The sequence below is a fragment of the Ceratotherium simum genome, chromosome 10 (assembly GCF_057802395.1).
Source record: "Ceratotherium simum simum isolate JZ-2026a chromosome 10, ASM5780239v1, whole genome shotgun sequence".
NCBI classification, from domain to species: domain Eukaryota; kingdom Metazoa; phylum Chordata; class Mammalia; order Perissodactyla; family Rhinocerotidae; genus Ceratotherium; species Ceratotherium simum.
In genome coordinates, this window is record NC_141909.1 from 20,936,881 (window position 1) to 20,953,099 (window position 16,219).

The window sequence follows — 16,219 nt, forward strand, 5'->3', positions numbered from 1 at the left end:
TAAGGGCAAAAGGGAAGTAGAAAGAGCAAAAAGAAAAAGGTGTATTAATTTTTGTTTATTTTTTGTAATAAACATGACTGATTGCTTGGTCTCACATAACATTTTCAGAGACCAAATGAGCTAACTGTATCTTAGAACTGTCTATCTGCGGAAGAAGAGAGAAGAATCTAACCCAAAGATCCCTAGAACATGTCATTTCCTGCTGGTTAAAGCCCAAGTCATGGAGGACTAACTCTTTTCTGCCTCCGGGTTGCGGGAGCCCCTACAATTCTTGCTCAGGGAGTGAGGAGGCACAGAGGTCTTTCCATCTCAGTTGGCAGCATACAAGGCTCCTTGATTTGTGATTGAAGTGGAAGCAGGAGCCGCAACTTGGCTCTTTGGACTCTGGAAGTGAGCCTTGGGTAGTGCCACTTAGGCAAGATAGGAAAGCAAGTGTTCAAGAACTGAGGTCACGTATACCCTGAGTGAGTCATAGCTTCTCTGTGGGCTGGCATCCACTCACATCCTTTTAGAGTATACGGATGTTGGAGGAGAACAAAAGGCCCTCATTTCTTTCCTATGAGGGTTGGTACAAATGCAATCTTTCAGCGTCAAGGCCAATTGTATTCTCTTGAAAGATTAAAAAAGATGAGCAAACCAAACTACAGTCCTCACTAAGGCAGGGACTTAAATGTTACTCATCACATCATCTCTGTAGTCTTTCAGTTGGGATGACCCAGACCTCTGCCTTCCCCTTGATGGACCATGCTTGCTATCATTACCCTTTCATCATTACTGCAAGGAAAAAAATTTCCAAAACATACCCAAGAGCATTGTTTATGTTCTGGAAATATTCCTCCCTGCTTCTACTATTTATCAGTAAACTCAAACACTGAAACTATTTAAAGTTATTTTCTCCAGCATGTGTATTGATTTCTTTCTCTGCATGCTAGTCCTCTGGCTGAAAGAATTCAAAATGGCCAGGTTGCATTTGTATCTTCCAGTGCAGTGAAATATTCAGGATTTCCATCAGAAGAATAGTTTCCCAGAGCAAAACCAGGTTTTCTTCGCCATAGGGCCTAAAGTTGTGGAAATGAGAAGCAAAATTTGCACAAGCGAGGCACTGAGAATGATGATGAGATGAGCCAGTCTTACCCTCTGGTTTCCAGACCCAGAGTATTCCCAAACACAAAACTATATATTGCTTACTGCTCAGTGCTATTGGGGATATTGGGATAATTTGTAACAACAGTGAATTCTGTAATCATGCATTCATTGTCACTACTCCTTTGCTGTAAAATGGGACATTCCCTTCCCCTGATGCCACATTAGGCATTCTACAGTAGTGGTGTCGGTGGAGCCCTAGTGTGCAAGGAAGGCAAACCCATGTCTAGAGCATACATTTATTTTATTAAGGAAAATTACTGCCCCCACCAAGGTGGAAGAAGTCCCATGTAATAAACCTGTCACAGGTTCCTGGCTGTTTTCTGAGGAATAGTGACATAATGAGGGCTCAGTGTTGGTTTCTACCGCTGACAACTAGGCCTTTGAGCAGTTATTTTAGCTAGATGAGCTTTAGCGGGAAGGAACTGCTGCTTTTGGGTCTAAATGAAGCCTCAGTTCTGCTATCTAGGCGACTTTCTTCATGAGCCCCTTGTGCTAGCACACGTTAAGGAGAGAGGATGGTTGATTTCATAGAAAGACTTAACCTGTCCACTGGGTCGACAAGACCTTCTCTGCAGTGGATATTTTCCGGAAAGCATTAATGTGAGGTACGAAGACCCATACGCTTTGTTCTCATTCCCATAGGTTCTATCCACATGAAACTTCTCCAGACCCCCTTGACATTGAATCTTCTAGTCTTGTTCCTTTCAGACTCCTGAATCACAGCCAATCCATTCTCTTTTGCATAGGAGTCACTGTATATCCCAAGGTCAGGCCACATTTCCTTTATACAAACTGAATGGCAACTGTACTGCTTGAAGCTCAATCCACTAAGATTCCCCTTGACCACATCTCTTTAGGTCCACCTCAGAACGTGGCTAAATTGTGGCAACTGTGTAGCTTCAGCTAATGCTAATGAAGTACACCAATCTGTCTATAATCCGTGCTCAATTTCTTTCCTCATCCTGTAGTCATAGGAGATCACCTGTGTGGCCAGAGATTTGAGCTGAGAAAGAAGTGCCAGTGTAACACAGGTGGGTGACTTGGGATTCTAGGCCATTTTTTCATGCAATTCATTTATGCCTTCCGGACCAGCTCAGGATGACACCAAATTGACCTGACGGGACTACATGACTTATGGTTAGGTAACTTCTATTTCATCAACGACTGGATATATAGTCATTTGGTATCCTACGATTCTATGAAGCTATTTTTCACATGAGGCATGGTTCTCCACTGCAGAAGGCATAGCATTGTTCCAGAGTCTTGGGGTCTATGTATATCTCTTCTGTTAGGACTTACTAGAAACTCCATAAAGCATTTTTATCCACCAAAGCCTTCTTAAATAATTGTATATGTTGGGCAATATAGCAAAAGTGAAAAAATCTCTTTCATCCTATCCTAGATATGCTGCAAATCCTGCTTGTCAGACTCCAACTGATAAATGGATTTCAGAAATATTTTCAAGTGCCATAATGCTGCCCCCCAAATTTAGAGTGACCCTTAGCAGTTGAGTTGACGGATACAAAAACTCTTCTTTTACCCTTAAGAGAATGTCCTGGCATGTTCCAGATCAGTTGATTCCTAAAAACTTCACCATTGTGGAAAACCCCTGTATCACAGTGGAGTTTTTCTCCCACCCTCTGGTACACATGTATCTTACTGGGAAATCTAGTGTACCTACTACTTTCTCGTCGCCAAGTTCAATGAACCTGAACAGTGATGTTGTGATGAGTACGCTGTTCAGCAGAATGCCAAGAAAATCAAGGGAGATGGGCAATCCATGAGATTCAAATAGCAGTAAAGATTTAATGTTAGTGGTAAGTAAGATCAACATAACTGTTTTCATGTTACCTTTCCAGATGATCTTGAGCTCATCTAAAGAAACGGAGGTAATTGAGAAAGACAAGATTTTGTCAGTCCAGTAGTTCTCAAACCTGATTGTCCATTGGAACCACCTGTGAAACTTTTGATACCAGAGCCTTAATCCTCTAGAGATTTTTATTTAACTGATTTGGCATGAAGCAAAGTTATTTTTAAAAGTTTCCCAGTTATTTGTGATATACCAACAAGATCTGAAGACCACTTTGGTTGGACTCTTGAAGAAGACCTAAATATCAGGACCAAGAATATAATTTATTAGGTGCCCATAATTACCTATGCTTCCAGACTGGAAAATAATACATTTCTAACAGTGACAGCCAATCGTCTCCAATCCAACCTCTTCTAAGAACACGTAGTTATTTAATTTTAAACTCTTTTATTTATTTATTTATTTTTGTGAGGAAGATCAGCCCTGAGCTAACATCCATACCAATCCTCCTCTTTTTGCTGAGGAAGACCAGCTCTGAGCTAACATCTATTGCCAATCCTCCTCCTTTTTTTTTCCCCAAAGCCCCAGTAGATAGTTGTATGTCATAGTTGCACATCCTTCTAGTTGCTATATGTGGGACACTGCCTCAGCAGGGCCGGAGAAGCAGTGCGTCGGTGTGCGCCTGGGATCCGAACCCAGGCCGCCAGTAGCAGAGCGCACGCACTTAACTGCTAAGCCATGGGGCTGGCCCCTAAACTATTTATTAATGGGGTAGTGGGCTTAGCCCTTAGGAAGTCAGGGACCTAGAAGCAGATAGAGCTCCTGGTAAAACTGTTACCCCATTCCCTGCATGTGGCTGTGTAGTTAAACATGAGAAGGGGACTAGAAGAACCAATGTACCTCTATGTAAGTGATTTTTAGTGTTTGCTGTATGCCCAAGATTTTATGCTATTTGGAGTTTGCTTGGTTTGGGTTTGTTTACTTAGTTTTCAATATTCCATTAATATACAAACCAAGGCACAGTGAACAATTAAATTCAACAAATGCGTACAATGCATAGTGAAATTTAAACAATTTCCATGCTCAAGCAATGTTTTAGACACTGGGATAATAAAAGATCAAATGGTTCCTATTTCAAGATGTTCACCATCTAGTAAAAGCCAATTATAGTTTGACAGAATAGTATTGTTATAGTTACTATGTACAAGAGAGTTTTCTTATGTAATCCTATATCACTTTAAGAGATACATATCATTGCCCCACCTTTACAGAGAGGCAAACCGAGCCTCAGTGATTTCATACAAACCAATAGTTCTATATCTATTTAACTTTGGAAATGAGATTTGAATTCAGGTTCTTTTGGTTTCAAAGACCATTGTAATTCCACTGTGCTGCACTGCCTCTGGTTGTAGGGTTTCAGGGGAAGTGTTTCCATTATTTACATTTATTGGGTCTTGAATATAGTAAATAATAATAAAGTAATAACTTTTATTGGTTGAATACATTTTAATCACTAGAAATTTTCAGAGAAACCAGCTTTTCTTTAGTCTTTGAGTCATTCAAAATTTTGCCAAAAAAAATCTATTAAATCATTTCCTGTTTGTTTAATTCAATTCTAAGAGAATTGTCCTATAGACAATCACAAGGTTATAGATACATTTATTTAAGTCGTGTGAGAATCATCTACATTGATTCATAAATTCAAAATTGCTTTTTAATGCTGTATCTCCGAAGCAAAATTTTATGGATTTTTTTTTTTTCTGTTACCAAGTTAAAACTTTTCTTCTTCCGATTTCACTGTTGAAATATTAAGTTCAAGGACAAGTATTTTCTAGTGTCTCTCAAATATAGATTTTTCTTACAAAAGTCCCTTGCTTTAACGAAAAAGTTTTGAGAGAATACGACCTATGTCCACTTCTCCTTTATCATTTCTCCAGAGTCCCTCTAATTTGCTCAGAGTTCACTCTTTCCCTGTCCTAGTGCTCGCATAGAGAACTGCGAGGAGCACTATCTATAGCTTGCCTTTCATTCATATTTTACAGCCATGTCCCAACTGGTCATTCTATACTTTTTTTGCTGTTCTTGTTAAGGAATAAACTTCCTAACATGTTTGTTACTTCAAATATACTAATGGTAGAAAAAAAGCAACATTGTAGTTTACTTAAAAACACTAATTTGTTCTCCCTCGCTCTCTATTTTTCTCTCATTTTGCTTGATTCTTATGCGTTCCCTATAAGAGGCCTTAAAACAAAAAATACTCACTATTGAATGCCTCCAGATCTGTGAAAGAAGAGTGTAAGTTTTATTAACTCTCTTTCTTTGCAGTTTAGAGACGTAAAGTCTAAGGCTAGTGGTTTTTTGGCTGAAGAAATGTCTCCTGAGACCCATAAAACTTGACTACACCCGATCTTGACACTTAAATTGAAAGGCTTTTGACTTTCATATGCCTCTCTTAAAATGTGTTTTTTTCATTCTCTCATTTACTTCCTTATCTTTTCTTAAAGTCTATAAGGTCTCTTCTCCTGTGGAATCATCTTCGAAGAAAATTAATTTCAAAAATAAAGATTTTCAACATAGCAGTAATAAGCTTTGTCATAAGAAGCAAAATGGAACAGATTTTAACATTTATGCAATTCTCATTCTTCTAAAATCTCGTGTACATTTTATATGTAACTCTGTATCAGTGAAAAAGAAAAAACTAACATTTCATATTTCATCTCGCTAAAATTTTCTATTCATTTTTACGTTGTGTCAGTAGAATCCGTCTTTTTCAAAGATCTTTCAAAATATTAACTTCTTTTGTCGCTGGGATCTTTTTAGGATTATACTTTTGATATATATGTTGCCTAAATGGAAAAATGAGCATTAATGGTCATAATACCACTAGAGTAATGCAGAATAATAAAATCACAGTTATATTTAACTTATATATCTACGTTAAATCACACCAGAACTTCAAATTCTGATGTTGAAAATATCCGATCTAATGACTTTTGTTTAAAATAATTATTGCAAGAATGACAGAGCTTTGTTAAAGGGCTTCGTTAACTTTAGTTGATATATTTGACAATGTTGATTGTTTCTGTTTCAAACCATAAAGATCTTTGCAACTTGGATTTATTTTACTGACAAACCTTGATTCCATTAAAAAAGATCTATATATTTTATGCTAATGAGTTATTCTTTATTTCAGTCAGTATCTTTTGCTGTCTTTAAAACATTTGTCCTGTGTTTTAATAAACTTCAATCTGTCATTCCATAGAGAACTAATTAATAACATGAAATCAATTTTAAAATTATTATAACATTTTAAATTTCATTTGTTGATATTTTTTATATTTGATATTTCAGCTAACAATAAAATTCTTCAGTGTGCTGATACTTGGACACATTGTTAACTTCTGACAACTCTTTCCTAAAGACTTTTACAGTAAAATATTAAAAGTTTTCTTAAGTGAACATCCATTAGTGGCAAATATGCAGAATCGCCTTAGATGATTTCTTGGAATAGCTTATTTATTAAAAAGAAATCTAATATAAGATGCTCCATTATTCCCAGGAGAATTTATTCATTATTATTATTATTATTATTATTATTATGATTATAAGACTGCTTAATCAAAATGTTTCAACAATAAACAAATACTCTTTCAAGTTACTGATATACATTTGCAAATGTTGAAATGAACAATAAAAATCATATGATCCTCTCAATAGATGCAGAAAGACTGACGAAATTCAACATGCTTTCATGATAAAAGCTCTCAATAAATTGTGTATAGAAGGAATATATCTCAACATAATATAGGCCATATATGACAGACTCACAGCTAACATCATATTCAATGGTGAAAAGCTAAAAGCATTTCCTCTGAAATCTGGAACAATAAAAGGGTGCCCACTATCACCACTCCTATCACAAATAGTACTGGAAATCCTAGCCAGAGCAATTAAGCAAGAAAAAGAAATAAAATCATCCAAAATCAGAAAGGAAGATGTAAAATTATCTCTGTTTGCAGATAACATGATCTTGTATAAAGAAAACCCTAAAGAATCCATCAAAAAATGTTATACCTAATAAAAGAATTCAGTAAAGTTGCAGGATACAAAATCAACATATAAAAATCAATTGAATTTCTGTATACTAACAACAAACTATCCAAAAAACTTTAAGAAAATCCCATTTACAAGAGCATCAAAAACAATAAAATACTTAGGAATAAATTTAACCAAGGAAGTGAAATATGTGTACATGGAAGACTATAAAACATTGATGGAAAAAATTAAAGACACATTTAAATGGAAAGATATCCCATGTTGATGGATTGGAAGAATTAATATTGTTAAAATGTTCCTACTACCCAAAGTTATCTACAGATTCAATGCAATCCTTATCAAAATTCCAATGGCATTTTTCACAGAAATAGAAAAAAACAATCCAAAAATTCATATGGAACCACAAAAGATCTTGAATAGCCAAAGGAATCTTGAGAAAGAAGAATAAAGCTGGAAGCATCACACATCCTGATTTCAAACTATACTACAAAGCTATAGCAATCAAAACAGTATGGTACTGGCATAAAAGCAGACACAAAAACCAATGGAATAGAATAGAGAGCCCAGAAATAAACCCACACTTATATGGTCAACTAACTTATGACAAAGAAGGCAAGAATATACAACGGAGAAAAGACGATCTTCTCAATAAATGGTGCTGGGAAAACTGGATAACTACATGCAAAAGAAGGAAATTAGACCTCTATCTTACACCACTCACAAAAGTTAACTTGAAATGGATTAAAGTCTTAAACATAAGAACTGAAACATTAAAATTCCAGGAAGAAAACGTAGGAAAATCTCAACATTGCTCTTGGCAATGATTTTTTTGTATATGACACCAAAAGGACAAGTAACAAAAGCAAGAATAAGCAATTCGGACTACATCAAACTAAAATGCTTCTGCACAGCAAAAGAAACAATGAACAGAATAAACAGGCAACCTATGAAATGGAAGAAAATATTTGCAAACCGTATATCAGATAAGGGGTTAATATCCAAAACACATATATAATAACTCATTGTTATTAGCATTTGATATGAGCTGAGTATGAATGTAAACTTAATCATAAAATGAAGTTTATTTTGAATAAACTTTCTGTACTCCAGGATACAAATAGAGGTGTTAAAAATTCATGAACTAGGTCTTAAGGAACATTTTAATTTTAGGCTGTATCAAATCTTACAAATAATTACAAATTACAAATAATATTTACTAAAGCATACAACTATTAAAGTAAAAGAGCAGGAAGTTTATTTTAAATGTTTTCTGGAGACCAATCTATAGATTCTCAAGTCCTAGAGTATGAATTTCTATGAATAGCTTTTAAAAATAACTGAATGACTCAGTAGCAAAATTAATTTATTAAATGAACAAATGTGGAAACAATCATATAACAAAAATTTCTCCATATTTCCCATTAATATTCAAACTTTTTGTTTCCTTAAGGGGAAATGGGAAGATAAATATTTCATGCAGAAGCAACTGTGATCAAGATGGATAGGGCAATAGAATAAAGCTCTCCTGAACTCTCTTCTCACATGTTTATTCAATTGAACCAGAATATTTTTAAGAGCATAGATACCAATAAGAAACAAAACAGAACAAAAAAATAATCAATGACACATCCTCATAGACAAATGTTAGAGAACTATATACCCAAGGATTTAATTCTCATAAGTATTTTGTTGAAAATAGTATCAAAATATTCTCCACTGATTTACACCATATAAATAAATAAAGCAAGAACAATGTAGAATGAAATATAAACCAATAACTGACTGAGAAGAGTTATGAACTTAATACAGTGAAGAGAGTCAATAATTAATTTAATTATTTTTTTCAGGCAGAAACCTTGAAAATTTGAAATTGGACTTGCTTCTGTGAATTCTACATTATTTAAAATAACAGCAGTTCTTGCTATTGGAAGACTGATAAGTAACACTTTCAAATCAGGCATAGGTAGTTGAGGTTTTACAGATTAGAAATATTTTGGGAAGGACAAATTAAGTGATCTATACAAATCATTGTCCACCTAGATGATGGTAATGAAATTAGAAATTAGAACCTCTGTGAGATTTTAAGCCACAAATAAAACAGCAAGGCAAACTGAAATTAAAAAGTGTAAGATATGAAAAATTTATTTCAAACACTCATACACAAATAATCAGCAAATCATGGGGTCTCATAATATTGTTCAAACAACCATAGAGCTCCCTGAGACACTTTCAGAGGGATGCAAGGTCAAGATCTTTTTCATACTAACCATAAGACAGTATTGGTCTTTTTCACTGTGTTGACTCTTGCAAAGTTGTTGTGAAATCCAGGGTGGATAAAACTGCTTACAACTTGACATTAATGAAGGCCATCTTTCCAAACATTCTGGTCTATCATGAACTCCCCTGTGGGAGGGTGAGGAGGAGCCAGGTTCACTTAAGTATGTTCCTGATGAAGCAGTGAAATTATTAATTTTCTCATATCTCCATTCTGGAGTTCTTTAAAAAAATATTGACAAAAAAGAGAAGTACTTATAAAGTTGCAATGTTTGTTTTCAGGAAAAGTATTTTTTTGATTGAGTTACAAGATGGAGTAGCGGCCTTTTTCACAGAATACCAGTTTTACTTAAAAGAATGTATACATATATATATGTATACATACACATATTCAGGGAGATTATCTATCTATTGATCAACCATTAGATATCTCCTTAAATATTTAAAATTTTTTTTGTTTTCTGATGGAATCTTTAATGATACAGTTTTCAAAGAATGAATTGTCCAAGAAGCAGACCTTTAAAAATGAAAATTTTAGACTAGTTATTTTGTAAGTTTAGATGTGAAGGTAGTAGTGATTCAATCATCAGAAAACTGGGATTCTTATAGTCTTAGCTCACGGCAAGCCATGGCAAAATATTTACCCAATTTATCACCTATTAACTCCCTTTAGAAAAAAATATGCATATGGATATCTAAGTATATAGCTATATAGATATGGACGTTCTATATTTGATAACATGTGCATGTACATATGCACACACACGTATATTTATGTATACACAAGCACATATACTCAAAATATTAAAATATTAATTTTAAATATTAAGTTATAATATTAATATATTATACAATGACTTAAATTTTAACATTAATATTAATTTTAAAAATAAATAATATACCTGACAAGAAGTTAATTTCTAAAATATATAAAGAACTCATAGGACTCAACAACAAAACAACAAACAATCTGGTCAAAAAATGGGCAGAGGATATGAACGTTTTTCCAAAGAAGATATATAGAGGACCAATAGGCACATGAAAAGATGTTCAACATCACTAATTATTAGGGAAATGCAAATCAAAACTACAATGAGATACCACCTTACACCTGTCAGAATGGCTATAATTAACAAGACAAAAATAACAAATATTGGAGAGGATGTGGAGAAAAGGGAATTCTCATACACTGCTGGTGGAAATGCAAACTGGTACAGACACTGTGGAAAACAGTATGGAGATTTTCTCAAAAAATTAAAAATAGAAATACCTTATGATCCAGCTATCCCACTACTGGGCATTTATCCAAAGAACTTGAAATCAACAGTTCAAAGAGATTTTTGCACCTCTATGCTCATTGCAGCATTATTCACAATAGCCAAGACACAGAAGCAACCCAAGTGCTCATCAATAGATGAATGGATAAAGAAGATGTGATGTATATACAATGGAATACTACTCAGCCATAAAAAAGACAAAATTGTCTTATTTGCAACAACATAGATGGACCTTGAGAGTGTTATGTTAAGCAAAATAAGCCAGACAGAGAAAGACAAACACTGTATGATTTCACTTATACATGGAAGATAAATAAATACAAGGATAAGGACAACAGATTAGTGGTTACCAGAGGGGAAGGGGGTTAGGGGGAGAGTGAAGGGATAAAGAGGCACATATGTATGGTGATGGATAAAAACTAGACTATTAGAGGTGAGCACATTGCAGTCTATACAGAAACTGACATATAATAATGTACAGCTGAAGTTACATGATGGTATAAACTAATGTGACCTCAATAAAATAATTTAAAAATAAACAATTAAATAATAGTATTTTAAATATTATTTAAAAAATCATATTTAATTTTTAATTTTTTTTCACTTTATGTAATCAGAATATAGGAAAGCAAATTAGAAACTAATCAAAATGGTTCTCTAATGGTGTTGAATAGAAACTGCGTGGAGAGAATAGGAATGGGAATGAGATTTCTGGATTTTTAAAAATATAACCTTGATTTTGAACCATGTAAATCATTTATTTAAAACATAAACATTAACCAAGAACAAAAGCAAGTCCTAAAACTGTACACAGAAGTAAATCTACCTAACTCTAAATCAAACTGACAATATAATCACATGGAAAATATTTTTTTAAGTAACTTTTGGATACGGTAATGTTTTCACCAGGATATTTTCTATGCCTAAAAGCAACTGCAGTGATATATTGAATTTCACCATAGAATTTTATTTCTAGAATCAATAATAGTATTATAGATTTGAAAATATTTATACTTATTATGATATAAACAAATACGAATATGAATTAAAGTTATTAATAGATAATCCTTTTTTTGAAACTATGATTTTTAAAATAATAGAAAGAACTGCAAACAAAATAAAAGAAGCTCAGAAGAAGTCTTATAATGTTAATTTTGAAATGGAAATATCAACTTGAAATGGACAGTAATAACAATCATACTCAAAAAGAAAAAACAAAGGACGCCCATAGCCGTCACTGATTGATAGCAGTTCTGAATTCCAGCCCAGCATATATTTATTGCCAGTTCCTTAATTTGGACCCAGTTCTGCTGCCCACAAATGATTTGCCATTGCTTTTGGCTCTGTTGTCTGTGTTCTTTCTCCCACCCTCTACATCATCCTTTAATAAGAACATTTTTTTTTGCAGCTATATGATATTTTAGTCTGCATCTTTTCTGTAACAGCTTGTGGGTACAAAGGCTCTTTTTCATTTTGAACAATCTTCGTCATTTTTCAGTCCAATTTTATGCACTTCCTTTAAAAATATTGGTAGCTTTCTATATTTCAAATTATAATGGACTGCATTAGAAAAAAGCCAAACACACAAGTCAATCCAAACAAAGCCCTTCTCTGCCTTTTGATCTCTGAAAATCTATGGTGATATAACACTTTTAAGAGTCTTAGAAGGTTTATTACTTAACAGAGCTAGTCTACAAGGTTTCACTCTTATAATACTCAGAAAGCTTCATATAGCTGAGAGGGTCTAAGAGACACTACTGAAATCTGTAGTCTGAGCACAGTTTTACATTTCACTTTTGATTTCTTCTTTAAACTATATCTTTGTGATCTGGATTTGATATTTGCCTGATGCTATTATTTTCTTTGAGAATTTCTTGCTCTCTGGCCAGACTGTTTTAGACTCTGTATTGCCAATAAATTCTGCTTAAAAACTGAACATTTCCTTGTGGGATCTATGTTCAGTTCTCGTATTTTATCATAGACAGTGAGAGGAATCCAGTAGGTACTTTCAACAATCTGCCCAGATTCAAGAGTCTCCCTGAGTCAATTAGGTACCTTTTCCATTTTCCAGTAACTCATTCTGCTACTACAAGCATCATCTTTCTCCAATCTCCAATAACATTTTCTCACTGTCCTTCAAGTCCTTAGCAACTGTCTCCTCAAAGTCCTTCCAACTTCTGCTTGCTTTCTCATCCCCAAATCAGTTCCATGCATTTTATGTTATTGGTATGGAAGTAGCTCACATTCACAGATGCCAAATTCTGCTGTGGTCATCTATTGCAGCAAAACAAACTATCCCCAAACTCAGGGCTCAAAACCACTATTCTAGTTTGCTCACAATTTTCAAGTCAGAAATTCAGGAAAGTTCAGTTGGGTGGTTGTCTTGACATGAGTACAGCCATGTTTGGCCGCTCCATTGACCTACAGCCACCAGCACAAAAAAGAAATACAAGGCTGCTTTCTGCGTGGTGGGAACTGGCCCTTCTCTCACGGAGGGAGTTGCAAGTTGTAACATTTCAAGGCTCTTGGAGCGTCGTAGCACGGGATGGACTGGCCATCTGTGCCGGGCTGGGACGATAACCAAAGAGAACAATGCACGTACGCAACTACTGGGCTGGGACGTTAGCCAGGGGGCTCAGTGCACGTACGCCACTGATAACCATTTGTGCATGGGAACACTAAATGCTTGCTCTGCAAACTCTGTAATTGCTTACTCTGAAAATTACTGATGGTATAAAAACTGCTGGAAACTGAGACCGGGTGAGAGTTCCACCTGTGGAAGGGACACCTTGCCCAGGACGTGTGATCCTTGCCCAGCCGCGTCGATTGACAGGGCTCTCCCGGCAGTGGGGCGTGGATGTTGTGAGTAACTGATTTGATGTGAAGTAATTGATTTGATGTGTTCTCTTTTCGGTTAACCTGGTGTTTCTCTTTCCGGTTGATTTGTGTCATTTCTCTTCAGCCGATGTGGGTGTTTTCCCTTTCCAGTCGGGCTGATGTTTTTTCCTCTTAATATTTGACCTATTTGATCTGTTTGCAGACTGTCACCTTTACTATCCTCTATATAATAAAATATACCTTCAGCCCATTTGTTTGGAGTGGAAAGTGTCTTTTACGTCTCCGATCGAATCCCCGAACCTCTGATAACAGTGGTTCATCTGTGATCCACATATCATCAGCATCACATGCCTTACTGAGCTAGAGGACTGTATTGGTTTCCTAGGGCTTCCATAATAAATTACCACAAACTTGGTGACTTAAAACAGCAGAAACTTATTCTCTCACAGTTCTGGAGGCTGGAAGTCCAAAATCAAGGTGTCCATTCGGGCCATGCTTCTTCTGAAGGCTCTAGGGAAGAATCCCTCATTGCCTCTTCCTAGCTATAGATGACTCTCAGCAATCCTTGATATTCCTCTGGTTGTAGCTATATCATTTTCAATTTCTGCCTCTGTCTTCACATGGCATTCTTCTTTGTGTCCTCTCCTCTTCTTATGATGCCAGTCGTTCGATTTAAGGCCCACCCTAATCCAGAATGATTTAATCTTGAAATTCTTAACTAGTTATATTTTGATCCTTAACTAATTACATCTTCAAAGACTCTATCTAACAATAAACTACCATAATGTCTAAATCATTATTTTCATATGGTAGAGCAACAACAATAAAATAAAATAACATAAATATATAATTACATATAGTTGATTTATTAAATATATATAATTTATTAATATATAATTATACAAAAAGAGAGCACAAATTGTTAAAATCTGTTGAATCTAGTTTTGGAATACATGGTTATTCATTGTACTCAAATTTCAAATTCTATGTGTTTCAAAATTTCATTGGAAAATAACTAAAATTTAAAAATAAAAATTGCTCAACTTAGTTGCATGGCACGAGACCAAATGGCTGTTTTACTATACTGTTATGGTAGAAATAAATATTGATAAGGATTGTGGATGAACTGGCTGCTCTCAGGAGGAAAATAAAAATATAAAGCTTCAAAATCTTTGATGAAGTCATAGTTAGAGACTAACTCAATCACAGATTGCCCTAAAACTATCTTTTATGTCATCCACCTGGAAGGCAATCGTACCAGTAGAACTAAATTCCTGTTTAATCCTGACACTTGAAAAATAACCATTCCTTTAACTCATAGCCTCATTATTCCTTTTATATGAAAGGGTTCATTCAAGAATAAAAATGAAATAAAGACATTTTCAGGATAACAAAAGTTGAGAGATTTTGTCACCAGCAGAAGCATAGTAAAGGAAACACTAAAGGGTGTTCTTCAAGCAGAAGGAAAAAGGATCCAAGATGGAATGTTAGAGATGCAGGAAATGATAAAGAGCAATGAAATATTTAACAATGTGGGTAAATCTAAGTAAATGTTGACTATATAATGAAAATAAGCTTATTTCTCATAGTGTTCTGTGTGTGGTGATTTTAATTTCTAATCATGTCTGGATAAATTGCTATAAATAATTTAAAATCTTGAAAATTATATGGAATAACTTTTCAAATCTGAATACAAGAAGCAGAAAACTACGATCTCTAAGAGAAGGGAAACAGGCAATGCGAGATCCATCATGCCTCAATTTTCTTACAAGAAGCACTTTCTGACAGCAATGCAAAGAGGGGAAGCACAAAGAGAACACCAAGACACAAGAAACACCTGGTTTCCTTGAGCCGAGGAGACAAAGATTTGACTTTTGGGGTACTGATGTGACCAGAATTTGTGTGGCAGGGTATGAGAGAAGAGGGAACTGTGTAGGAAAGGGGCTCCAGAAATCTGCGTGTGGGTTCCTTTGACTTCTGGCCAAATATTAAACTGAACACACTCTGGGTGAAACTCCATGAGACCAGGTAAAAACAACTACTGGGGAAGGAACAAATACTGGGCAGTAGAGAGCTGAAAATCCACAGAGCTCACATAGGGCCAACAGGTCCAAAACGCCACATAGGAGAGACATTGTTGAACAAAGTAAGCATTCAGCAAAACCTACAGAAAGGCTATGCTTTAGGGGTAGTGCCAATCTAGGCTTAAAGGATGCTCAAGACGTGCATGAACAAAGTTTCAAAATATGCTACAAAAGTGTCAAGCTGATCCACAGGGTCTTGGTTACTTTCTGGAACAAAACTAAACACTCCTTAACAAAGACAATAAGATCCAGACATTCAACAGCATAATGTGCATAATGTCCAACATCCAACCATAAATTATTGTCAACACAAAGATGCCAGAAATTATGACAGTAAACAGGAAAAAAATGACTCAATAGGAAAAAACTAAGCAATGTTAGAAACAATAGAATTAAAGACCAGGACTTTCAGCTATTCTAACACCTATGCTAAATATACTCAATAATATAAAGGCAAAAGTGAAAGAAAGAATGTAAAAGAAAAGTGAAAATTATATTTCAAAAAAACCAAGTGGGAATTCTAAAATTACAAAACCCCAAAATACCTGAAATTATAAACTCACTGCAAGGGCTTAAGAATATGTTAAATAAACTCAGAAATATAAAAGAACAGTGAATTTGAACAAGACATAGGAAAATATCAAAAGTAAGTAAAAGTGAGAAAAAATTGAACAAAAATAAAACAGTAAAATGTATAGTAGGTTTAAAACATAATGAAGTAAAATATATGACAA

At 34.8% G+C, this 16,219-nt stretch overlaps 1 long non-coding RNA gene across 2 annotated transcripts in view; it reads right to left on the reverse strand.

Moving 5' to 3' along the window:
• Positions 1-13,718: 13,718 nt before the first annotated feature.
• Positions 13,719-16,219, reverse strand: part of LOC147916071 (uncharacterized) — a 38,989-nt gene continuing 36,488 nt past the window's right edge. For both annotated transcript variants that reach the window (XR_015553391.1, XR_015553392.1), the window contains exon 3: positions 13,719-14,085. This is a non-coding gene — a long non-coding RNA (uncharacterized LOC147916071). The remainder of the gene's footprint in view (positions 14,086-16,219) is intronic.